The 24,697-nt window shown below is 49.0% G+C and overlaps 2 long non-coding RNA genes across 2 annotated transcripts in view; one reads left to right on the top strand and one right to left on the bottom strand.

Moving 5' to 3' along the window:
- Positions 1-24,697, bottom strand: part of LOC144823370 (uncharacterized) — a 438,528-nt gene that overhangs the window by 238,127 nt on the left and 175,704 nt on the right. The gene's annotated exons all lie outside the window — the stretch shown is intronic.
- The window catches only part of LOC144823376 (uncharacterized), a 156,934-nt gene continuing 138,551 nt past the window's right edge, over positions 6,315-24,697 (top strand). The window contains exon 1 of the long non-coding RNA XR_013608780.1: positions 6,315-6,361. This is a non-coding gene — a long non-coding RNA (uncharacterized LOC144823376). The remainder of the gene's footprint in view (positions 6,362-24,697) is intronic.

Below are 24,697 nucleotides of genomic sequence, written 5' to 3'. Positions count from 1 at the left end.
CTGTTTTCCAAAAGAGCATAGCCAGTCTGAAAATCTGGTCAGTGGTGGCTGGTACTGACTTAAAATTGCTGACTCTTCCATCCAGTGCAGAAGGCGGTCCAAAACCAACCTTGCAAAGAGTTTCTGAGCCACGTCTATTAGGCTGATTGGCCTATAGTTGGCCAGGAGCAGGGGCGACCTTTTCTTATATATAGGGACTACCTCTGCGCCCAGCCAAGTACTTGGAACCGCCATACCTCCCATGATGGCGTTAAAGATTGTTAAAAGGTAAGGGGCCCATACCGCGGGTTCTTGCTTATAGAGGTCCCCTGGGACCTTATCCAGCCCTGGGGCCTTTCCCGCCGGGAGCCTAGATATTGCTACCCTTACCTCTTCTAACGAGAAAATATTCTTGAATAAGCTATCAGGGTGCCTAATCAGGGGGTCCTCAGGGGGCAGCTCCATAGTGGAACTATCCCCCTTATTGAGGGTGCTGAAATTATCCTCCCATGCCTCTGCAGCAATATTCGGCATCACTGCCAGGTCAGGCTCAGCCGAGCCAGTAGTCACCACCCGCAAGAACGTTCGTGAGTCCTTACTCGCAAGAGTTGATGTTAGTTTAGACCAGTTGTCATTCCCCCACTCCAGCTTGGCATGGTGGATTAGTTGCCGGTATACCAGCCTCTTATGTTGTATAAGGTCCCTACTGCTCTTCTCCTTTAATGCACAGAGTAGTTCTCCCTTCGCCAGTCTACATGCCTTGTTATACCAGGATGGCTTCCTTGCCACCCTTTTCCTGCTGGGACATGGGGGGATTGAGAGTCTCAGAAAGACCATTGGTTAGTGTCTTGTTGAGTTCACCCAATCTTTCTCTGTAGTCGGGGGTGGGTTGATGCTCGACAAGATCACATACATCTAGCAACACTGGAATGACTCTTTCGTACACTTCCCTCAATCTCTCTGGGTTGTCGGCCACCTTTTCCCATCTTACCCTACGTCTATTGCTCGTCAGGGTAGCCCTGCTTGGAGCATCAGACTGCAGGACTAAACCAGCCTTAGTGCCACCAGGTGACAGAAAATCCAGGATCAGCGGGTTGTGGTCGCTCTCTCCCCTGGGCACAACCCCGAAGTCGACTACTCTATTCCAAGCCCTACATTCAACAAATATATAGTCCAGATGTGACTCTCTCCCTATTTTATTGAAGGTTGGCTTGGGAGGGTTATCAGATTTTGTCCGGCCGTTACATGCTCTAATCGAATGTGCCAACGTCAAGGATGTAATTTGGACCGCTAGTGGGGACCATGCTTTTGCTGTACAGCCTATCACTTGTGGAATTTTCCAGTGATCATCCTCCTCCTGGTTTACAGCATCCAGCAGACCCTCAAGCGGTTCAAAGTGAGAGTTGAAATCTCCTCCAACCACAAACAAAACCCCCTCCGGGATCTTAGTCAGGACAGTCGATAACTCTTCAACAGTTTTTGACTCAGAGGAGAGGCTCATAGGTCTGGAGTACACATTGACCAACGCAAGTTTGAAACCAGACTGCCACTCCAGGACCACGCATTGGACATCTTCCGTGGCTGTGTCCAGAATTGCAGCCCTGCAACCCAGATGAATTGCAACCCAAATAGTCAGGCCCCCTGATGGTCTACCTGTTCCACCCCACCTTGCAGCGATTGTAAATGAAGCAAACCCCTCACGATGTTGATCTTCCCTGGCCCATGTTTCCTGGAAGAGGCATATCTCGTTAGAATCAACGAATGCACCCCAATCGGGACAGGCCAACTTGTTACAGAGGCCCGCTACATTCCAGGATAGGATCTTTAACATATTTTCGGCCTGTGGGCTATCAATGAGTTGCAAGGGGGGCTGTGGACTATCAGTGAGTTGTAAGGGGGGCTGGTCATTAGTGACACAGTTTGACTCCTGGAGATTGTTAACTTCCTGCAGATGGTCACTCTCAGAGTTATCTATTACCAGACCCTTCAACACTGTATTTCGGGCCCTCCCCTCACTTCTCCCTGCGTCATGTTCCTGATGAAGTCAATCTACCTGCTCGAGGGAGTTAAATCTATTACTACAAATCCAATCACCTAGAGCAGGCCCATCATAATGGGGGTACCTGTGCCTACTCTCACGATAGCTAGGTCCCACCAGAGTCCACCCTTCTTCCATCCCCTGATGGAATCTAATATTCCGTGGGGGGTAGAAAAAGAACAATGTGAGGGGTTGAATGGCTGTATTTCCTGAGCTACCTAACCAGTTGCAGATGAGAGAGACAATGTGGGGATTTTTGAAATTTACCAAGATACAGTCGCCATTGATTTTCTTCTGCGTCTTACCCACCCAGGGAACTCTCCTGACTGTCAGTAGATCTGCTCTCATGTTCGGAGGGAGGGGCCTATGAATGTTCAACCAACTGATCACTTTATTTTTTAGAGAATCAGTGGTTTCGGGTACGAACGCTATTACTCTTAGGCACTACAATCATTACAGCACTCATGGCAGGGAAAATAAGCTGGGCAAGGAACTAATAGCAAACCAAGAAACTGATGTGTTAATTTTTTTATTTAATTTTACCTATCCCGTAGTCAGTTGACTTCACCCAACACCCCGCCCCTCCACCGCTCTTTTCGGTGCCGGCCACACCAGCAGGTATGCCACCCTACCTTGTCAAGGTTCTGTCTTTTTTCTGTTTTATGAAAAGCTTAATAGATATATTCTGATTTAAAGAATTTGGGAGCCCAAGCCAAAAATAAAATCCTTGAATCAATCATATTTACCCCTGATTAAAATTCAGCATGTTTTTTTTTCAAGAAGCAGTTGTGAGTCTCTTACGCAAAAAGAACAATTGATGGACAGAATGCAGGCGATCTGGGCCGAAATCCATCAATTTTTGCTCACCATGCCATTCCAGTTTGAACCCAGGCATGTGCAAATCAGTATTGAACTTGTGCCTCATGAGAACAGTCCAGCCCCAACTGCCAGGACAGGTCCTCCCTGGACTGGAAACAAGCATCCTAGGACCAGTTTCGGGGTTTCACCCCTCATCAGCCAGGATAGCTTGACTCTAGTGGCATGGAGAGCATAGGACCCACATCTGGGCATACCCGTCCCACTCGGGGTGACAAATGCAAAAAGAACAATTGATGGACAGAATACAGAACAATGTCATACATTCACTCCAGTACAGATATCTGGGCCTAAATCCATCATTATTTTGCTCACCATGCCATTCTAGTTTGAACCCGGCCATATGCAAATCAGTCTTGACCCTGTGCCTCATGGGAACAGTCCAGTCCGAACTGCCAGGCCAGGTCCTACCTCGACTGAAAACAAGCATCCTAGGACCGGGCATACCCGTCCCACTCGGGGTGTCAAATGCAAAAAGAACAATTGATGGACAGAATGCAGGACAATGTCATACATTCACCCCAGTACAGATATCTGGGCCTAAATCCAAAATCTTTTTGCTCACCATGCCATTCCAGTTTGACCCCAGCCATATGCAAATCAGTCTTGACCCTGTGCTTCATGGGAACAATCCAGCTTGAAATGCCAGTCCAGGACCTCCCTAGACTGGAAACAAGCACCCTAGAACCAGTTTCAAGGTTTCACCCCTCATCAGCCAGGATAGCTTTACTCCAGTGGCATGGAGAGTATGGGAACCCCCATCTGAGCATACATGTCCCACTCGGGGTGACAAATGCAAAAAGAACAATTGATGGACAGAATGCAGAACAATGTCATACATTCACTCCAGTACAGAGATCTGGGCCTAAATCCATCATTATTTTGCTCACCATGCCATTCCAGTTTGAACCCAGCCATATGCAAATCAGTCTTGACCCTGTGCCTCATGGGAACAGTCCAGTCCGAACTGCCAGGCCAGGTCCTACCTCGACTGGAAACAAGCATCCTAGGACCAGGCATACCCGTCCCACTCGCGGTGTCAAATGCAAAAAGAACAATTGATGGACAAAATGCAGAACAATGTCATACATTCACCCCAGTACAGAGATCTGGGCCTAAATCCATCATCTTTTTGCTCACCATGCCATTCCAGTTTGACCCCAGCCATATGCAAATCAGTCTTGACCCTGTGCCTCATGGGAACAATCCAGCTTGAACTGCCAGGCCAGGACTTCCCTAGACTGGAAACAAGCACCCTAGAACCAGTTTCAAGGTTTCACCCCTCATCAGCCAGGACAGCTTGACTCCAGTGGCATGGAGAGCATGGGACCCACGTCTGAGCATACCCGTCCCACTCGGGGTGACAAATGCAAAAAGAACAATTGATGGACAGAATGCAGAACAATGTCATACATTCACCCCAGTACAAAGATCCGGGCCTACATCTATTGTTTTTTGGCTCATCATGTCATTCCAGTTTGAACCCAGTCATATGCAAATCAGTCTTGATCCTGTGCCTCATGGGAACAGTCCAGCCCGAACTGCCAGGCCAGGTCCTCCCAAGACTGGAAACAAGCATCCTAGGACCAGTTTTGGGGTTTCACCCCTCATCAGCCAGGATAGGATAGCTTGACTCCAGTGGCATGGAGAGCACGGGACCCACGTCTGGGCATACCCGTCCCACTCTGGGCATATCCGTCCCACTCGGGGTGACAAATGTAAAAAGAACACTTGATAGACAGAATGCAGAACAATATCATACCTTCACCCCAGTACAGAGATCTGGGCCTCAATCCATTGTTTTTTGCTCACTATGCCATTCAAGTTTAAACCCAACCACATGCAAATCTGTCTTGACCCTGTGCCTCATGGGAACAGTCCAGCCCGAGCTGCTAGGAAAGGTCCTCCCTAGACTGGAAACAAGCATCCTAGGACCGGTTCAGGGTTTCACCCCTCATCAGCCAGGATAGCTTGACTCCAGTGGCATTGAGAGCATGTGACCCACATCTGGGCATACCCGTCCCACTCCGGGGTGACAAATGCAAAAAGAGCAAATGATAGACAGAATGCCGAACAATGCCATACATTCACCCAGTACAGAGAGCTGGGTCTAAATCCATCGCTTGTTTGTGCACCATGCATTCCAGTTTGAACCCACCCATATACAAATCAGTCTTGACCCTGTGCCTCATGGGAACAGTCCAGTCTGAACTGCCAGGCCAGGTCCTCCCTAGAAAGAAACAAGCATCCTAGGACCGGCTTCAGGGTTTCACCCCTAATCAGCCAGAATAGCTTGACTCCAGTGGCATGGTCCTTGATATGTGTGCGATTCCATCATATGCTAGGACGGCACTGTTAGAGGTGGAGTGGCTTGTGTACATTAATCCATTCCCTGAAACACAGTATGTTTAAATGTCAAGTGGTAGGATCTTCAGGGCTTCTGTCTCGAACCTTTACATTTTTGTTACTTTTCACCAGCTTTTTTTTTTGCTGTTTTACATTTTCCCACATTTATTGTTCAAAGATTTCATGCGCAGCTTTTGGAATTCATGATGGGTCACCTGATGGTAGCTGCTTTTCACATCAGAGTGAGCGAAATCAGTCTTGACAAGTCATATCATCCTGTGTTGTGCTAGTCTTTTGTACAAGAGTGGGTAGGCCAGCTTGAGACTTTTACTAATATCATGTGGAGCAGTTCATGATAAACAGGGCCATTTGAATAATGTGATCCTACAGCTGCATTATTTGTAGCATTTGTCACATAATCCATCATCGGCTGCATATTCTTCAGAGGTTACTAAAAAATGGATTCTAACTCAAGCAGATTAAAAGTTACTAAAACTGCAGCAATACTAATTGCAACACAGTGGAGAGAAATTCAGAAGCTGACCTATCCACCTTTCAGTTGTTTATTTCTATATTTAGCTGTTAAACTGATACTAATGATGTGAAACTTTTCCCAGTGCAAACATTCATAGATGTCATTTAGGGGTTGGCAGTGGTCACAACTGCGACCCCTGTCCTCCCGCTTGCGACCACCTGGCCCGGGCATTGCAACCTCTAAGAAGTTGTTAAAACAGAGCCAGGAACGAAAGCTAAACAGTGCTCTTGTTACACTTTCTTATCACTCAGCAGCAAACAGAGAGTTTGGCTGACATAAATAAACACAACCCATCAGTGGAATTCACACTGCACGAAAGCAAATTGTTGCCACCATCAATGACCTTGTGGCCCTGCCTTTGCAGTTTGTTCTGAAGGCAGTATGCTACAACCGAAAGTAACTGTTGCAACACGATTAATTGTTGATAGTCGAGCGGTCCTGGCAAATAGGATTCTAAGAATGTCTTTCACACACTTTTGTCAGGTGACAGGCAAATATGTAAGGGACAAGGACAAAGGAATAGTTAATGAAGGACCGGGAGCAGCAGAGAAACAAGAAGAGAGGAAGCGGGCACACCACACAGACAGGTGAGAAGTAACAGAGACACCGAAAAAAAGACTATAGAGGCAGAGAGGGAAATAAAGGTGAGAGACACGACAGGTGGAAAAATAAGAAAGATGGAGCTAAGATAGAAAAAGAGGGAGAGAGGAATGTGATAAAGGTGACAAGGGAACAGTCTAGAAAGAGACAGCAGAGAAAGTTACCAGGTGAAAAGCGACATCAGAGTGAAAGGGGTGATGGCTGAGAGATAGGTTGGCAGAGAAAATTCAAAGAGCGAACTGGAGAGATGGAGATAGGAGTAAGTGAAGTAATAAAGAGAGGCAGGTGGGAGAGGGCGAGAGGAATACATGTTTTAGAGCGAGTGGGGTAATGAGGCAAAGGGGATAGACAGAGCTAAGATTTGGGGAAATGGGTGAATTAATTAACATTGATTAGGGGTTGTCAGGGCTCGCAGTCGTGACCCTGGCGTACCCTTTGGAACCCTGCCACTTCGTTTCACAGCGTGACCTTTGAAGTGGCAAAATCAGTGCCAAGAACACAGGGCCAATTGCACTTATGAGGTGTCTGGGCGTTACCTTATTTTCTGCCCATTTTAGTATGCTAATAGTAAATAGTCTATTACATGAGTTTGAGAGAGAGTGCGTAAGAATGAGTAAGTGAGAGAATTACTGGAAGAGAGGGTGAGTGAGAAAGAATAAAAGTTAGTGTGAAGACTGTCACTGTGTGAGGGAGTATTATTGCGATTGAATGTGAGTGAGAATGAGTGAGTGACTGTGAGTGGAACGGAGAATGAATGCTTAAGAGTGAATGAGAAAAAGTCAGACTGAATGAATGAGAGTAAGACTGATTGAAAGTGAGTGTTAGTAACTATGAGTGAGTAAGAGTGAATGTAAAGGAGAGTGCGTGCAAAAGAATTAGAACGAGTGGGTCAAAATGAGACTAAGTGAGACTGAGTAAGAAAGAATGAGTGAGTGCAAGTGAGCGTGTGATCATTTATGAGTGAGTCCCCGTCACAGTGAGTGGGAATGATTGAGAATGAGTGAGGGGATGTTAGTATGAGAGAGAATGTGGTGCTATGCTTCCAAGTCTACAGTTGGCTGTGATGTACTGAAGATAATTCTCGGTTTATATAGGCAGCCCTGGCAAAATGCTTGCACTAGCCTACTAGATACAATTCTCAGCATGCCTGTCATTGCAAATCAGGGCAAGTATTACGCCCAACCACTTTCAAAGATCACCTGCCGCCCCTGCAAGAACAGAAAGTAAACAGAGTCTTGATAAGTACTATCTACTTTTAGCAGATCTCAGTGGGACCAGGACATTCCATTTCGATTTTGTAAAATAAATGATTTCAGCAGTGGAATCCACACTCTTCTAATTAAATTTAAAAAATAACTAAAAAGCTACCACCTTTTGGACAGCTGTTGCTTTATTTATCGTTAATGTATGACAATGTGAGTGAATAAAACCTTCACTCCTGTGGTTTGCACAAGTGACACTGACATGATCATGAATCAAACTGTATTGGCAATCAGTAACAATTTCAGCTAATAACATAGTTCATATTCATCATATCACTTTTGCTGCGGCGGCTATTCCGCTGCAGCGCTAAGGGGGCGGGGGGCCGCGCGGTGCTCACACGCTGGTGATGGAACCGCTCCGTCACCAGCCTCGGGTGAGCTGTGCTGATGACGGAGCGGTTCCGTCATGGCCCCACCCGCTCAATAGAGCGCGCCGCGCAGGCGCGTCGGGCGGGCCATGACGGAACCGCTCCGTCATCAGCACAGCGCCACCGCGGCTGATGACGGTTCCGTCATCAGCGTCGAAAAGGTTAAGGTGTATATCAATGAATACACGTGAAGTTAAAATACTATTGCTTTTTTAAAGCATCTTTTTTTCCTTTCCTTATGATTTATTAATGTATTTCATGTTGTGCTATACAGTAGGGGAATTATTAAATTATGGCTCTTTGTGGTACAAATAATTTAGGCTCCTGGTGCTTTTCAGTGTTCTGTGGTACTATATTCCCTCCACAAGAACTCATATTTGTTTATGTAATACAAAGAAAAAGGAGTAGGATTGCACTGGCTTATCAGCACCCTAAGGTTCAGGTGTCATCACTTCTTGGTAAGATAAAAGGTCATGATGATGTCACTTCCTGTGATGTTATTATGGTCAAAACATGTGTAGTGTCACTTCCCCTACCCCTGGCATGTGGTGAATTGACATCCATGCTAACATTTCTAAAAATGTCAAAATAAGTCATATCATCAATGAAGTACCCATTATGCAACATAATTTGCTTTACATCGCTGCATAATTTAGTCAACTGCCACATAATGTGGTCCTCCCTGCCACATACTACCAGTGGCCTGTACGTTAGCTATAAATGCATGTGAAACATAATGCAGACACCTTAACTAAAAAATAAATGAAAGATAAACTAATCAACGGAAATGCATTGTCCTGGTATGATAACGTAGTTGTTTAAAATTAAATTATTACTTCAGAAATTCGTGTGTATAACTGGTTGATGCATTAGGGACTTGTGTGTTTATAGACCTATGAGGTCCCGGCCTGGGACAGAAACCATTGTGAGTGCATAAGTCAGTTAAAAAATGTATTAGGTTGTTCACACTATACTATAGGCTGACACAAAATGTGCAGAAAGACTTAGGAGGAAAATGCTAACTCTTTTAACTAGGTTTGCTTCACAAAAGTGACAAAAACCCAGGGAAAGTGTTATGTTGGGATTTACTTTCCAACACTAATTCTGATTTGCTTTGGAAAATGGCCTACAGCAATGCAAAGTAGAGCAACATGCTACTTTGCGGCAAGGAGTTCCATGGGTTGTAAGTGGGCGTTCCCTTGCAACCACCCATGGTATTTGATGCAAAGCCACGTTGCTAAAAAACAGTAGGCAGGACTTTGGACATACATCTACGCTTCCATGAGGCAGCTGTAAAGTTTTGTGAAAGTGTTAAAGGGTACTCTTCGAATCCAAAACCTATGCTTTACATCACATCCCACCCTTGCATAATTGCAGAATGTAAATAGCAATAAAGCCTACGTGCAAACTGTGACTACATGCTTGTCTTTCTTTTTCTCTTCAGTACTATGTAATTGTATTTGTTTATGTTTATAGGAGCCTGCTCGCCGACAACAGGCACTTTGTATAGGGTCAATAGAAAGTCCCCGAGCCTGTCTCTGCCCCCCATCCCCCTTCCCCACCCAAACAGTTACTGACTCCTACACCCCTGGGGAGGCGTCACCATAGTGGAGACTTTAGTAAAAGTTCTCCAAAGCCACACAATGGAAATATGAGCAGGGTGATCTGTACCTCTCCTAGTCCAAACGGTACCTGCTCTAAAGACTAACAGTCTGAACAACAATTAAACAAACAAAACATTTGAGAATTCCACGTCATTGACTCCAGTCGTTTTTCACCTTCCCACACTAGAAAGTTGGCAACTTCACTCGATTTTCCAATCCCACGGTTTGAACATCAGGACGACCTTGGATGTCTCCCTGCTCCTGATACAACATGAATAGGAGTCTTTTCTTAGTTTATTAGTGCCTCTCAATCTAGCCAAAAGTTCTCTTCCCGGGCCTCACTATCTCTTACACACAATATGCCTTTCACTAGCTATGAGATTATGTGAACGCACCTGCAAAAGAAAGAACATTGCAGCGCAAGAAAAACTTTTACATTGAAGGTTTAACATTGATGACCAAATGCTTAAAGCCTTTGGCTGGGTTCACTTAGTAAGACAGTCAATGTGCACATTCACATGCATGTTTATACGTGCACATACAGTTACATAGTAAATTCAAACATTAATAGATGAGTACAGGAGTACAAAAGTAAAGTAAACTTCAGAAAAAGCAGTATAACTCCAAATACACAAGTATGTGTGAACAAGAATGATCATTTATAAGATTATTATGAAGACATTAGAGCACACACTTATGTGAATCCCTAATTTCTACATTGAATGCATTCCAGCAGTATGTTTGGAGCGCCACTTTACCTTACTAAGGCTAAGGCACACAGCAAATGTATGGTGCTAATACATGTATGGCTCTGCTGTGACAAATAGGGGTGGAGCTTAAATTGTGCGTTTCCAGTACAATATCCTTCCATTGGTGGGAGGTTGATTGGTTTAAGTTTTACAATGAATTACGCAAATACTCCTTCCTCGAACAGGGATGAAAGAACTGAGGGGCATATTATCAAGGGGGTTTATCCCCGCTTTTTTGGCTTTAAAAGCCAAGAAAGCCAAGATAAAATTATCTCCCTATTACCTAGCTGTCGCTAACACCAGTTAGCGACAGCTAGTAGGAGATAGCGACCATCTTGGGCCCCACTTTGCATGTCAGTGATATTTATCACTAATGACATGCAAAGTGGGCGTGCCAAGATGTTAGCGAGTGGAAACAGTCGCTAACATCACTATCTCCTATTATCAACTTTTGGAGATATTCGCGCTAAGCGCGAATATCTTCAAAAGCTAACACCTGCCCTGAGCAGTTCTTAGTCATGTTATCCAATGGGAGGTGGATAACATGGCTAAGAGCATTAGCTCGATAATGCATGAATATCGCTGACTATTCAGCGATATTCATGCATTGCGGCCGTTTTTTATCGCATTTGCGATAAACCTTGTTAATACCAAGGTTTATCTGCGATAAAAATCGCCGCAGCTCAGCGGTAAAATTTTGTCTCTAACCAAGCAATAGAATTATCGCTATTGCTTGGTAATATGCCCCACAGCGTTCAGGCATTTTTATGATGCCTTTCAAGTGAATAAGGCCGCGTTCTTTCCCTCCACGCCCTGCACTGCAATATTACCTCCAGCACGTCACCTGTGGCAGCAGTGGGCACAGCTAACCTGCACACCCGGAAGGGGGAGGCCGAGTTCTATTTACCCAATGAGTGGAGGATTTCTAACTCTGAAGAATAAAAGTCACAGGGTGTGGCGGCGCCCATGTTCTTTCCTCAATAAATAAAGTAGGTTTAATAAACCTTGGAGCCTCCACTCTGTTATTTTATGTCTGCGAGGGACGAGCAAACCCCTGAAAAATAACCCTCCAATAAATAAACATAGACCGCAACCAAAACCTTAATTCCCTGGTGTAGGAACTGGGGTCACCAGTTCCCTGGGGGGTAGCTTGGCCCGAGCAGGTAGGCACCCGAAGCTTAGGTGTGAAGTGACCACACAGCACACACATCCACTGAGACAGTTAACACACACAATGACTGAGACCACACCAGTGAGATTGATTAAAACAATGTACTTTTATCTGGATTAAGGTCACGGCTGATAGACCATTCGGGGCGATCAGGTAATCAAGGTAGCATTAACTCAATTCACATTTCCTTAAAAGAGTATACTTTTCATTTCTCAGCCATCAATGGATAAATAAATAAATAAATAATAGTAAATACCTGTAGGCCTGGCATCAGCCTTGCCCCTAGTCAGCACCTGTAAGAAAATACATGGTAATAGCTTCTTTATCAAAATTATATCGTATCACCCCCTGCAAGAAATTCACTAGTGGAAACCTCCATCAATATTGCATTTAGCAGTGGCAGATCTGATGCATGAGGTCGCAATCAGCTTCTCAATAAATAAGCAGTATGAATATTACATCAGGCCAGAATAGAAATTTCCATGAAAAACTAGGCAACATCCTTAAATCAGCGTGAACCTCCTCTTACGGCAAGTATAAACATTTCCTTATTCAAGAGTAACATTATGTAAGGAAATCACCACACTCCTGGTAGTAAGGTCTACCAGTCGCCTATAACCAACTACTTTCCTCAACCAGGGGTTAACTTTAACCAACTTAGGCCCCAAAGGTGTCTCTTGGGGCTCCCACCCAGTTCCAGTACTTGTGAAGGATTTCACAGGGCCAACGGGGCCCAACAACAGTGTTCCCCAGGGGAGGGGCGAACTCGGGGCCTCCTGTAGCCTTCCACCCTCCTCCCCGGGGGTTACCTGGTCTCTTCAGGCCTCCTCGGCCCCTTGCGGCGATGTCAGCAGGCCTCGGGGTGAGAGGGGCCGGTGGCAGGCACAGCAGGGCGGCACGGGTCCCGTGCTGATGGTAGGGCCGGCCCCGAGGGCGTAACAGCTCGGAGGGGCTCTCAGGCTCTTCCTGAGTCTTCCGATGGTGAAGCTGCTGGTTCCCGGGCCTGTCGTGATGTCAGCGGTGTGGGGGACCAATGGGAAGGCTGACAAGGAAGGACCTGTCTCTCACAGCCAATAGGGGCGCAGATAATGGGGGTGCGCCAGCCAGGACCAATGGCTGTGTGGCGTTTGACGGGGGGCGGGATCCAGGACAAGGCCCCCGTCACGTGATGGTGGAGGCAGGCTTCAGGGACTAGCGCGGCCTTCTCCTCAGATCGCGGCCTGACTAAGATTTACGGCGGCTCTCTCCTTGCCCCCGGGGGCCACCGTGGGGGTGATGAGGTCGGCGCTACTGGGCCGGCAGAGGCCGCAAACGGCTCTGGTGGGGCGGCAAGGGCCGCGGCGGTGAGTGGTGCCACCAGCACTTCTCTTCAGCGCTTCAAAGCACAGAGCTAGTAAGGCTTTGCAGAGCTTCTTCTGGGGGCAAATCGGCTCGATGAAAGGCAGGACGCACTTGGAGACGGCAGCGCTTCTCCTGGGGGCCCAGCGCTTGGGTGACACGCGCTATGGGGGCAGTCACAGCAGTTCTAGCAGGACAGGCAGTCTGAGTAATAGCGCTTCTCAGGTACAGCGCTTCTAGGCACAATAGCTTCCAGGACCTCAGCGCTTCTCAAGGGGGCACAGTAGGGGAGCGCTGGGTAGGCAGTGAAGGCAGGACAGCGCAGGGGCCACAGGTGCAAACAGAGGGGGCACAGATGGCACAGCCCAGTACCTGGTTGATCCCCAGTAGTCCTGGTCAGTTAGGTTTCTTCTTGGCGCTTGGTGGTTCTGGCGCCCTTTTTGTGGAAGCAGATTCTTGGTTGCTTGAAGAGGGGGGGTTGAGTTGAAGGCTACTAACAGGTTTTCTCAGCAGGTCACTGTAGGTGGTCCTTGGGTTCCCCTCCCGCCGGGCCAGATCAGTGGGCTAGTTCAGTGTTCCTCACACAGCTTGGTGGGCAGCGCCTAAACCCTGTCACCCCCAGTGGTATAGGTTTCTGACTAGGCCCTACCGCCTCAGTCTCCTGCGTAGGGTCCCCCAGGTCAGTGATGCCCCAACTGACTGGAAAGGTTCCCTCCTTTTTCTTTTATATTCCCAGGTCAGGTGACCACTCTCTGAGATGGCAGTTGGTGACCACTCCCCTATTCCGGAAGGTTCCAGGAGCTTCCTCACTCTAGCTATGGGCAGGGAAGGCAGGCTGGTATGGCAAAAATGTTTAAGGGTTCCAGCCAGCTCCTGGCAACTAGGGTGCTACTATCAAGTCCACTCTGCAGTAGCAGGGGCCTGTGGCAACCATATTGGTAGGGGAGAGCACCTGCAGCCTAGCATTGTTTAGCAATGGGAAGGTGCCCGGAGACCTAAGGCCAACAAAAAGAAGGTGGGAAAAAAAATGAGGCAAGGGCAAAAAAAAATAGGGAAAGACCACCCTAGGGCTGACAGGTCTAACATGCGTTCCCCCCAGCTGAAAGTGGGGAGAGCTACCCAACCTCTAGGGAGTTCTCTTCACTAAGGCGGAAAAACCGGGAGAGACCGTCAGCATTGGCATGGTCAACTCCGGGCCGATGTTCCACCCTAAAGTCCATCCCCTGCAGGGAAATGGACCACCTTAGCAACTTGGGATTTTCGCCTCTCATCTGCATGAGCCAGCGAAGGGGTCGGTGGTTGGTTTGAATCAGGAAGTGAGAGCCAAACAGGTATGGCCTCAACTTCTTTAGGGCCCAGACCACAGCAAAGGCTTCTCGCTCGATGGTACTCCATCGTTGTTCCTGAGGGAGGAGTCTTCTGGAGATAAAGGCCACAGGTTGGTCTTGGCCATTGTGGTTGAGTTGCGAAAGCACAGCGCCTACGCCGTGCTCAGAGGCGTCCGTCTGCACGATGAACTCTTTCGAGAAGTCAGGTGTTGCAAGCACCGGAGCAGTGCACATCGCGTGCTTCATTGTCTCGAATGCCTCTTGGCAAGCAGCCGTCCAGATCACTTTTTCGTGGCTGCTTCTTGGACGTCAACTCAGTCAAGGGGGCTATGATGGTACCATATCCCTTGACGAACCGGCGGTAATAGCCAGTGAGGCCGAGGAAAGCTCGGACCTCAGTCTGGGTTTCGGGGGGCTCCGAGGCCAAGATGGTCTCAATTTTGGCCTGGAGGGGTTGCACCTTACCCCTGCCCACCAGATGTCCCAGGTAGACGACAGATCCCTGTCCAATCTGGCACTTGCTAGCCTTAATGGTCAGGCCAGCACATTGCAAAGCCTGCAGCACCTCCTGGAGATGCTGCAGATGGTCCTCCCAGGTGCTACTGAAGACAGCTATGTCATCCAGGTACGCCGCTGAGAAGGAATCCAAGCCAGACAGCACCTGGTTCACCAACCGCTGGAAAGTGGCCGGAGCATTCTTGAGCCCGAAGGGCATCACTCTAAAGTGAAAGTGACCCTCGGGGGTAGAGAACGCTGTTTTCTCCTTTGCTCCATCGGCCATGGCAATCTGCTAGTACCCTGATGTTAAGTCTATGGTGCTGAGGTACCGGGCTGCTCCCAGCGGGTCAATCAGCTCATCTGCCCGTGGGATCGGGTGAGTGTCTGTCTTGGTGACAGAGTTCAATACCCGATAGTCCACGCAGAACCAAAGTTCTGGTGTGGTGCCCGGTGGGGCCGCTTTCGGCACCAACACAACCGGACTAGCCCAAGGGCTGCTGGAAGGTTCGATCACCCCCAGCTCCAGCATTTTGGCCACCTCACCCTGGATGCTGTTCTTAACTTTATCGGACAGGCGGTAAGACTTGGTTTTTACAGGCAGACTGTCCCCTGTATCCACATCATGGGTACACAGATGTGTAATTCCAGGCGTGAGGGAGAACAACAAGGCGTACTGCTCCAACACCTGGCGGCAGTCCCTCTGTTGCGCTGGGGTCAAGGATGGGGAGAGGACAACTTCCTCCACCGATCCATCCTTCTCCTGGGCCACCAGAAGGTCAGGAAGAGGCTCACTCTCTTCCTCCTCGCTCCCATCTGTCACCATGAGGAGAGCAAGCTCAGATCGCTCATGGTGAGGCTTCAGGAGGTTGACGTGGAGCACCCGATGGGGGTGACGGGGGGTCTTCAAGTCAACGACATAGGTGGTCTGGCCTCGACGCTCCACAATTTCGTACGGACTAGTCCACTGGTCCTGGAGGGCGCTAAGCTCCCCAGTCTCCATGACCCACACCTTCTGTCCAGCGTCCAACTCCACCGTCCAAGCATTTCAGGTAGACCATTTCTTCATGACGGCTTGGCTAGCCTCCAAGTTGTCTGAGGCTTCCTTCCACAGCTTGGCCATCTGGCTGCGGAATGCCAGCATGTAGCTGACTACATCACGGGGAAGCTTCTTTGAAGTCTTCTCCCACCCGTCCTTGACAAGGCTGAGGGGCCCCCTGACGGGGTGGCCATAGAGCAGCTCAAAGGGGCTGAACCCGACTCCCTTCTGTGGTACCTCGCGGTATGAAAACAGCAGGCAAGGGAGGAGGATGTCCCATTTCTGCCTTAAATCCTCTGGCAGGCTCCGAATCATCCCCTTCAAGGTCTTATTAAAGCGCTCTACGAGCCTGTTAGTCTGGGGGTGGTAAGGAGTGGAGAACCGGTAGGTCACTCCGCACTCCTTCCACATGGCCTGCATGTAGGCCGACATGAAGTTCGCGCCCCTATCTGACACCACGACCTTGGGGAATCCCACTCTGGTAAATATCCCCATCAGGGCCCGCGCCACCACAGGTGCTGTGGCGGTCCTCAGAGGAATAGCCTCCGGGTACCGAGTGGCGTGGTCCACTAACACCAAGATGAACCGGTATCCCGCAGAGGTCGGAGGGTCCAATGGCCCAACGATGTCAATTCCGACCCGCTCAAAAGGGGTCCCGACCACCGGGAGTGGTTCCAATGGGCCCTTCACTTTAGTCCCAGTCTTGCCACTTGCCTGGCAAGTCTTACAGGTCTTGCAGTAGGTGTCAGAGGCAACTCTCATCCTGGGCCAATAAAAATGCGGGACCAACCACGCAAAGGTTTTGTCCTGACCCAGGTGTCTAGCCAAAGGTATTTCATGCGCCAGTTCCAATAGGAAGGCCCGGTAGCATTGGGGGACCACTAAGGCCCTCGAGGATCCATGCACCGGAACCTTAGGCTCACTGTAAAGGAGGCCATCCTCCCAATACACGTGATAACTGCCGGTCTCTTGGCTGACCGCTGGGCTTCGGCCTGCCGCCGCATGCCTTCAAGCGTGGGGCACTCTTTCTGCGCCCGACAAAATTCCTCCCGGTTAGGCCCTCATTCCACATGCCACTCGGCAAGGGTCGGCAAGTTCCCCACGGGAACAACATTCACCTCCATGGACTCTGGGGGTACCTTCACAGGTCCCCCATCCATCACACGGGGTGTTCCTCCACAACACTCTCCTCTTCACGAACAGCATTGGGTTGGGCCGTTGTCTCAGGCTCCAACCCGGGTTGAGTTTCTTGCCGGGCAGCCATGGACCTCGTGACCACGCAAGTCCATCCTGGTAACCCCAGCATCTCAGTGTGGGCCTTAAACTCCACTTCCTTCCAGGCGGTATGTTCCAGGTCGTTTCCTAGCAGACAGTCCACAGGCAAGGCAGGGCTTATCGCAACTCTCAACGGGCCTTTCAATCCTCCCCACTCAAAGGGAACCTGAGCCACGGGATAGTAACTCAGACTGCCGTCAGCCAACACGGCCGGATGGAATACATCAGGTGCCACTTGCACAGAGGACACCAGCCGCCTCACTACGGTGGTCATGCTGGCACCTGTGTCCTCAGAGCCTCCACCTCCTCCCCGTTAACCTTCACCCTCTGTTGGTACTTAACAGTGTTCGATGGTAAGGATGTCACTGAGACCATCTCTCTGTCCCCGAGTGAAACCAGGGTCAGGCCTGTCCACTCCCCTTCCCTATCTAGGGGCAGCTCCATACCAAGTGCTACACTAGCCATCCCGGGACTCTTGCCACCTGTGGGGGCCTCTTGCGACACTGGGGATCCCCCTTGTAGTGTCCAACCTCCCCGCATTCGTAGCACCGGACAATTCTTGGCTGTTGACTCTTGTCAGGGTAAGTGGGCTTTGGGGAACTGGAATGAGGTGGGGTACCTACTCCTCTCCCAAACTGTCTGTTTTGTGGGCCTCGTGAGAACTCCTTCTTTTTATCTCCCCCCCTCTTTCTTCTAGGGGACGCCCTGTCTGCCTTTCGGGCCATCTCCCCTGGGGCCCTTGTGTGACACCCAGGTGCTAACCCAAGTATCCGCCTCCTCCGCAAGCTCACGGGGATCAGTTAGCTTACGGTCCACCAAATGTTGGTGCAGCTCCGGAAAACATTTATCCAAGAGGTGCTCTCTCAAAAATAAATTGTACATGCCCTCGTAATCTTGCACCTCGCTGCCACGCACCCAACCATCCAGAGCCTTACAGGCATAGTCAAAAAAGTCTACCCAATTCTGCGTGGACAGCTTATGGCTGCCACAGAACTTCTGGCGATACCTTTCGGGGTTGAGGCCAAACTTTTTAAGTAGCGCCTCCTTCATGGGGGAATACCTGAACTGGTCCGCCTTATCAAGGTACAGGAGGGTGTCCCTGACATTGGGGGGTATGTATCGATACAAGCCACCTCCCCAGTAGCTCTCGGGCACCCCATGGTCTGTCAAGGCCACTTCATACGTCTCCAACCACTTGGCGATGTCATCTCCCTGAGAGTAACTCGGTATCACCTCTTTGGGTAACCAAAACATAGGCTCATGTTGAGCCCCTGGTACTCTGCCACCATTGGGACTTCCTGGCGCACTCAATTGCAAGGCTCTCAGCTCCAACTCCTTCAACTGAAGCTTGTGCGCCAGCTTCTTCTCTTCCAATGCAAACCTCTTTTGTTCCATTGCGAGCTTTTTATCTTCCCTTTCTCTTTCCCTCTCGTGCTCTAGCTTGGCAAGCTCCCATTTCAATTGCCTCTCCTCCCTCCTGTCCTCATATTCCTGTGACGACATACTCCTTCTAGACCCACTACTACTTGCCCTGGAACGTCTTTCTGGCAACACATTTTCAGACACATCAATGTTGAGTAGGTCTAGTTCTTCTGGAGCACCCGTCCCCCCCTGGTGTGCCCTGCCCCTCCTGTCCCCCATCCCCTCTACCCTCTGGGTGGGCCCCTACCCATGCCCTCCAAGCGGTACGGAGCTCCTCCTTTGCGGCTCTCTGCCCAACCAGCACCCCCATCCCCTGACAAAATTCCCTTATCTGCACCACTGTGTACTCTTCCAGGTCGGCTAGCTGGAACTCCATTTTGCCAGGTGGGGACCCGGAAAAATCAAGGGAAAGATACTAGGACGTAGGTAACAATACTGGGTCAAAACAGGTCTCTACACACTCAGGTTAACAGTGGAGGGTCAATTGAGTAGGCTTGCATGCACGATAGGTGTCTAGTCTATTTGCGGCGCACTCTGTCTCACTGGAGGGTGCTGTATATTCACAGGTCCTGAATCCCACCGCTCGCCACCAAAATGTAGCAACTGGGGTCACCAGTTCCCTGGGGGGTAGCTTGGCCCGAGCAGGTAGGCACCCGAAGCTTAGGTGTAAAGTGACCACACAGCACACACATCCACTGAGACAGTTGACACACACAATGACTGAGACCACACCAGTGAGATTGATTAAAACAATGTACTTTTATCTGGATTAAGGACAAGGCTGATAGACCATACGGGGCGATCAGGTAATCAAGGTAGCATTAACTCAATTCACATTTCCTTAAAAGAGTATACTATTCATTTCTCAGCCATAAATGGATAAATAAATAAATAATAAATAATAAATAGTAAATAACTGTAGGCCTGGCATCAGCCTTGCTCCTAGTCAGCACCTGTAAGAAAATACACGGTAATAACTTCTTTATCAAAATTATATCGTATCACCCCCTGCAAGAAATTCACTAGTGGAAACCTCGATCAATATTGCATTTAGCAGGGGCAGATCTGGTGCATGAGGTCGCAATCAGCTTCTCAATAAATAAGCAGTATGAACATTACATCAGGCCAGAATAGACATTTCTATTAAAAACTAGGCAACATCCTTAAATCAGCGTGAACCTCTTCTTACGGCAGGTATAAACATTTCCTTATTCAGGAGTAACATTATGTAAGGCAATCACCATACTCCTGGTAGTAGGGTCTAACAGTCACCTATAACTAACTACTTTCCCCAACCAGGGGTTAACTTGGACCAACTTAGGCCCCAAAGGTGTCTCTTGGGGCTCCGGCCCAGTTCCAGTACTTGTGAAGGATTTCACAGGGCCAACGGGGCCCAACAACAGTATTTCCCAGGGGAGGGGCGAACTCAGGGCCTCCTGCAGCCTTCCGCCCTCCTCCCCGGGGTTTACCTGGTCTCTTCAGGCATCCTCGGCCCCTTGCAGCGATGTCAGCAGGCCTCGGGGTGAGAGGGGCCGGCGGCAGGCACAGCAGGGCGGCACGGGCCCCACGCTGATGGTAGGGCCGGCCCCGAGGGTGTAACAGCTCTGAGTGGCTCTCAGGCTCTTCCGGAGCCCTTCGATGGTGAAGCTGCTGGTTCCCGGGCCTGTCGTGATGTCAGCGGTGTGGGGGACCAATGGGAAGGCTGACAAGGAAGGACCTGGCTCTCACGGCCAATAGGGGCGCAGATAATGGGGGTTCGCCAGCCAGGACCAATTGCTGTGCGGCATTTGACGGAGGGCGGGGTCCAGGACGACGCCCCCATCACGTGATGGTGGAGGCAGGCTTCAGGGCCTAGCGCGGCCTTCTCCTCAGATCGCGGCCTGACTAAGATTTACGGCGGCCCTCTCCTGGCCCCCGGGGGCCACCGTGGGGTGATGAGGTCAGCGCTACTGGGCCGCCAGAGGCTGCGAACGGCGCCTGAGGCTCTGGCGGGGCGACAAGGGCCACGGCAGTGAGTGGTGCCACCAGCGCTTTTCCTCAGCGCTTGAAAGCAAAGAGCTAACAAGGCTTTGCAGCGCTTCTTCTGGGGGCAAATCGGCTCGATGAAAGGCAGGACGCACTTGGAGACGGCAGCGCTTCTCCTGGGAACCCAGCGCTTGGGCGGCACGTGCTATGGGGGCAGTCACAGCAGTTCTAGCAGGACAGGCAGTCTGAGTAATAGCGCTTCTCAGGTACAGCGCTTCAAGGCACAATAGCTTCCAGGACCGCAGCGCTTCTCAAGGGGGCACAGTAGGGGAGCACTGGGTAGGCAGCGAAGGCAGGACAGTGGAGGGGCCACAGGTGCAAACAGAGGGGGCACAGATGGCACAGCCCAGTACCTGGTTGATCCCCAGTAGTCCTGGTCAGTTAGGTTTCTTCTTGGCGCTTGGTGGTTCTGGCGCCCTTTTTGTGGAAGCAAATTCTTGGTTGCTTGAAGAGGGGGGGGTTGAGTTGAAGGCTGCTAACAGGCTTCCTCAGCAGGTCACTGTAGGTGGTCCCTGGGTTCCCCTCCCGCCGGGCCAGATCAGTGGGCTAGTTCAGTGTTCCTCACACAGCTTGGTGGGCAGCGCCTAAACCCTGTCACCCCCAGTGGTATAGGTTTCTGACTAGGCTCTACCGCCTAAGTCTCCTGCGTAGAGTCCCCCAGGTCAGTGATGCCCCAACTGACTGGAAAGTTTCCCTCCTTTTTCTTTTATAGTCCCAGGTCAGGTGACCACTCTCTGAGATGGCAGTTGGTGACCACTCCCCTATTCCGGAAGGTTCCAGGAGCTTCCTCACTCTAGCTATGGGCAGGGAAGGCAGGCTGGTATGGCAACAATGTTTAAGTGTTCCAGCCAGCTCCTGGCAACTAGGGTGCTACTATCAAGTCCACTCCGCAGTAGCAGGGGCCTGTGGCAGCCATATTGGTAGGGGAGAGCACCTGCACCCTAGCATTGTGTAGCAATGGGAAGGTGCCCGGAGACCTAAGGCCAACAAAAAGAAGGTGGGAAAAAATGAGGCAAGGGCGAAAAAAAATTAGGGAAAGACACCTGGCTGTGCGTGATGCTTCGCGATGTTTTGAACTCTGCACAGGGCACACACGATCATCAGACGGCTTTGAAAGAAACACTCCGCCATTGTGGCCATGAACCTCCCAAGCTATCACCTAAAGTGGGGTCGGGAGGCATTGCCTCTCTGCTTCCTCCGAGGGCTCAGGAGCTGGGACTCACTAAAATGTGACACGTTCTTTATGGACCATAATATATGACAAAAGACTGAAAGTGAATGCAGGGTTGAGCTGATGGGTGTGGGGCAAGAGCTGCCTAGTACAGCGACAGAGAAAGGAGGAACATGAGGGAAAGAGGACAGACAGAGGCAAAGGAGAGCTAAAGAAAAAGGAGACTGGGGAGGAAAGAAAGATGAGGAGGTAGAAAGGATAACGAAGGGGAACTGAATCAAAGGTTAAAGGAAGGCAGGAATCACGTGGGGAAGGAATGAAGGAAAGGTGAAGGAAGGGTAAAAGTACCAGTAAAAGAAGGGTGAAAGGATACATGGAAGCACTGGTGGGTGAAAGACTAAATTGAAGGAAGGGTGAAAACAGGGCTATAGGTATGGAACGGTTGACAGAGGTGAGGGTGGAAGGAGGGAGGAAAGAGCATTGAATGCTAAAGACAACTCTTTTGGGGAGGTGTGGACTCCCTGAGTGACGTTAGAAGTATGGCCCAAGTGTGGTATTCTTTTAATTTTCTGGCTATGCACATTACACCAACACTAGGTTCATGGTTCCCTCCGGCACAGATGAGAGATGGGCTACCCAGGAACCAAGCAATATGGCAATGGCAGGTGCTCTTGTTAAGACACTTGTACATTTCCTGGAGGGGGGAAGGTCGGAGACCTACTACCTGTACCCGCAACGATTCATAATCAGTGCAATATAAGTACCTCACAGTGACTTTGAGCTGCACCTCACACACCAGCTGCATTGTGTAGCAAAGTCTACACGCATACAAAATAACAGTAGCACACATGAGATTGTCTGTTCTATACACTGGCTTTAGGCAGAGCCAAGCAAATTATGTGCCCGAGGAGGGCAAATTATGCAGCAGGGTTGACTACATTATACAGCAAGCAAGGGCAAATTATGCTGGTTCATGCTGCTCGTTTGTGATGGTATTACTTCCTTTTTTGACATTTTTGCACATGCTAACACTGTCTGAATTGTTTTGCTTCTCATTAATACTATGTTAACACCCAAATACAGCAATGAACAGAAATGTGGCTAATCAACCTTTGTAAAGGGCCTTCCACTGCACATTAACGCAAGTCTCTGTGTTTTCAGTAAGTTTTGTTTGTTTCAGCAAGAAATGTTTTGGGATTAAAATTTGCTCACTCTCCAGCAGATAATGGACTATGTGGCAAATGCAATAAATCTATAAGACTGTGTAAAATGCAGTGCTGAGAATTGCTTAATTCTAGTGGCCCTGGTCTTAGTTAAGCAGATAACAGTAGTACATTCGCATTTTGGATTCCCTTGCAAGCGATTCAATACCATGTATTATCTCACCGTTATGGTGCAATTTTATGTGTGAGCAAATCCAGTCACAGGGAAGATTTGCTGGTTAGCACGCAGAACCCAATGTGCACCGACCCCAGCAGCTACACTCATCCTCGACCTCATACAAAGAACTCGCATCACACCACACCTAAGAGAGATCTACTGGCTCATGGATACACAAACATGCTCATTTAAGAAACCCCACATGCACATTCAATGCACTACACAACTTAGGCCCCACCTACCTGAACAGTCACATCTCCTTCCACCAGCCACCCAGACACCTCCGCTCCACAGACTCCTACTCGCACACATCCCACACATACACAAAACCAGATCAAAGGACGGGCATTCTCTTGCTTTGCTCCTTAAGTGTGGAACAACCTCCCACTCCTCATCAGAGCCTCCTCCTCTCTTCTTGAATTCTGCAAGAAGCTGAAGAGCTGACTTTTTATTTAACCAACCTACTATAGGCATGGCTAGACACACACACATGCTCAGAATCAGGATATCCTCGCGGGTGATAGTACACTTTACAAATACACATAACAGAACAGAACTGGTGTGTATTGAAAAGAATCCAGTGGGTTTTAAAATGGCAATACTTTTGGATCTATGCATGAACGTCTCACCACTTTGACCAATCTGCACAAACATTTATAGAAAGAACCTAAGGTGGATGGACCAAGCAAATGGAATTTCTCATTCAGATTCCTTGTACAGAGTTATTAGCAAAAATAAAACATACATTCTGTAGAAACAGCAACTTAACCATAAATTTAGAGACTACTAAGCACCCTCTGTAATATTTATTCATTCTTAAGTCAAGCAATTTTTCATTTTAAACGTATAGATAACAAGGAGTGTTTCGATATTAAGACCGCAAATGTTGTAACCTACAAATTGAGTTGTCACGTAGACTTGAGGAATTTGTTACCAATACCCAATGAAGCAGTTCTTGCTTCAAAGTTTGTTTTATCCATCTTGGAAGGATGAAAGACTGAGTTGGCCCTGCCAGGTTAGACTCTCTTATCGTCAAGATACACCCACATTTCTGCAATGACCACTGTACCCACTGAGATTTACTTATCCACTTGTGCTTTTCTTTGCTCTCTGCTGCTGTCTGTCACAGACAGCAGTGGAGGTGATTAAGAAAGTTAAGAAATAGTTATAATTTATTTCTCGTTCTCGTTTTCTGCCTTAACAAAATACATCCTATAACATTGAACATCCTATTGATACATCCTATAACGTTCATTTCAGGTCCCAGTTTAAACTTGCCTGTTTGGCCTTCCGGGCGCACGCCCGTTCTGCTCCGCTTTTCATTAACTCTTTAATTTCTTCTCATGCCCCTAGCCGCTCTCTTCGCTCTTCCTCTCTCTCTCTTCTTCACGTCCCCCGCTTCCGTAAATCCCGCACCGGGGGCACCCGCTTCTCGGTGCGGGCCCCCCAGATCTGGAATAATCTCCCTCTCTCCATTCGCTCCATCCCTATCTTTTCCCACTTTCGTAAAGCCCTCAAAACTTTTCTTTTTCTTCAGGCTTTCCCTGGCTAATCCCTCTGGGCCCCTCTGCAGATACGGTTGTGTTCCTTAGTGCCAGGAAGCCGCTTGGCCGCAGTGCGCTTTAGAAATTTCTTTTTCATTTCATTTGAAACACAATTAAAAATGTACCTACATACCACCCACACTATCACAATA

The sequence above is a fragment of the Lissotriton helveticus genome, chromosome 3_1 (genome assembly GCF_964261635.1).
Source record: "Lissotriton helveticus chromosome 3_1, aLisHel1.1, whole genome shotgun sequence".
Lineage (NCBI taxonomy): Eukaryota > Metazoa > Chordata > Amphibia > Caudata > Salamandridae > Lissotriton > Lissotriton helveticus.
The sequence above is the reverse complement of the archived record's forward strand: the minus strand, read 5'-3'. Positions and strand labels throughout refer to the sequence as shown.